The sequence below is a fragment of the Nicotiana sylvestris genome, chromosome 4 (assembly GCF_000393655.2).
Source record: "Nicotiana sylvestris chromosome 4, ASM39365v2, whole genome shotgun sequence".
In the NCBI taxonomy this organism is placed as follows: domain Eukaryota; kingdom Viridiplantae; phylum Streptophyta; class Magnoliopsida; order Solanales; family Solanaceae; genus Nicotiana; species Nicotiana sylvestris.
In genome coordinates this window covers 88,289,174-88,291,488 of record NC_091060.1, presented here as the reverse complement: position 1 = coordinate 88,291,488, position 2,315 = coordinate 88,289,174, and the positions used below count along the sequence as shown (strand labels likewise).

The 2,315-nt window shown below is 34.3% G+C and overlaps 1 pseudogene; it reads right to left on the bottom strand.

Moving 5' to 3' along the window:
• Positions 1-1,241: 1,241 nt before the first annotated feature.
• LOC104222764 (actin-3-like) lies at positions 1,242-2,057 on the bottom strand (annotated as a pseudogene).
• Between the last annotated feature and the right edge of the window lie 258 nt (positions 2,058-2,315).

Below are 2,315 nucleotides of genomic sequence, written 5' to 3'. Positions count from 1 at the left end.
TATATACTAACGTGCCTCATCAATGAATGCTGGTTGTTAATGCTCCGAGCAAGACACTCAATGGTCGGGCATAACTTCCGAAAGGACAATGAAGTACCACATCTACTAGCTAAGGAAGCTTTCAAAAAGTCCATCATAAACAAGCCTATGTAGTTTGTACGTCCACCAACTTTTGTTGAATTAAATGTTGCAAAGGAACGTCTAGGGATACCTTTTTTATTAAGCATTTATCAGATGCTACTTGTAATATCTAGCTAGTCTAGAAAACTTAAATATCCTAAGATAAAGTGTCCTAATTAGTGACACTACTATGTTGAAAGAACTTCCACTTTAGTATTACTATAAAAAAATATCTTGTTTTCTCAACAAAAAAAAAAAAAGAAGAAGAAATGTTCAAACTTTTCTAGTATAATCGAGCCAGGAATTTTAATAAAGAAATTCAAAAAATTCGAATCTGCAACCTAAAGTAATTTTCGAACTACCTTTGCACTAAGATGAGACAAAATTCAAAAGTTTATGTATATTCTACAATATTTTTATATTTCCATGGTTAGTTAAATATTTGATATTGACTCTCATCCCTTGGCTTTAAATGAATGATGTTTGTTTTTCCAACTTAGAAAAGGTGATGGACATATTTCTTTTTTTAAGAAAAGATTACGACATCCTAAAGCCATAAGGCGTACCAAACCAAAGAAGAAAATCAGAAATATTCACTTTTTGTAGTATGCTAGTCTATAGTCATGTATTCCAAAATTTGAATTATTTTGACTAATTTAATCTAAAGTATGAAATGGTAAAGAAGTTGGAGAAATTTTCTCCGCTCCGGAGAAGTTACTCTAATCTTGGGTAAAAACTTATCTGCACCTGTGTTTACATCAAGCAAATGATCACATGACACTTATCTTGTATATAAACTATTTATCACTTAATTATGGTTAGGTAATATGCATTTTCCCTTTAATTTATAACTCTCGTGATTAAACTGTTTGGTTTAGCGTAAAACAGTTGATCGTCACTGTTCATACAATTCTGGGCAAATAATCATTTTCAAATCAGAGTATTCGCATCCGTTATGGAAATGAATGCCTTTAATTATTAATCTGCAGTACCATAATCTGAATGAATATCTGTAATTGGAGTATGCATCATATTTTGCACAATTTCAACCGTTGGAGTTTTCAAAAAGAATCTATAATCTTTAATTGAATGCGAAGACAAGTTATCGAATAAATAATAACTTATGTAAAATAACAATGACAGTATAAAATGAGATTCGCGAGAATATTCATGAGGCATTCTGTAAGATCATGACCAGCAAGATTTAACCGCGAGATAGCATGCGGAAGTGCATGTCCCTCATAGATAGGAGCCGTGTGACTCACACCGTCACCAGAATCGATCAACCACAATACCTTGTTGGAGAACAACAAACGAAATTAGTAACTGATTAAAACAGTAAGAACCAACATACGTTGGTATTCCATCTGCCGCTTACCAGTAAAACAACCACTAGTAAAGAGAGAAAGAACAGCACCATACATGGCTACAACACTGAATGTCTCAAACATGATTTCAGTCATTTTCTCTCAGTTTGCCTTGGGGTTAAGTGGTGCCTCAGTCAGATGAACATGATGTTCCTCGGGAGCAACACCGAGCTCACAGTAAAATGTGTGGTGCCAGATTTTCTCCATATCATCCCAGTTGTTTACTATACAATGCTCAATGGGATATTTCAATGTCAAAGAACCCCTTTTAGACATAGCGTTATCACCAACATAGGCATCTTTTTGTCCCATTCCAACCATGACGCCGGTGTAACGAGGACGTCCAACTATACTTGGGAAAATAGCCCTTGGAGAATCATCCCCACCAAAGCCAACCTGAAGAAACACCGAATGCAGTTATTATTCATTAGTAGGTCACACAGGGAGCAAGGAAGTTAATACCACACATGGAGCTGAAACTGCAAGCAATTTTTTTTTTTTCTAACTAACCTTGCTCATTTCAGTTCTGTTTTAAAAAATAAGAGGTTGAATTTCCTCCCTATCAGCCATCTTGTAAGGACTTCAAATATTTATTTTCAAGTATAATTAAGGTGAGAATCACTGGTACAAATAGAGAGACAAAGTGAAAATAGTTCACAAAATCAGTTCTCAGTAAACAATATCTTCTTTATATAGTTTAATTCTCCTTTTTTATCTCCCTTCAAGCTTAAGGTGAAACGATTCTCATTTTTCGGTAGAAATCACAAACTATTAGTGCATGAACATGTAGAGAATAGTAGAAGAAAAATATTACTTTGAGACCTTCTG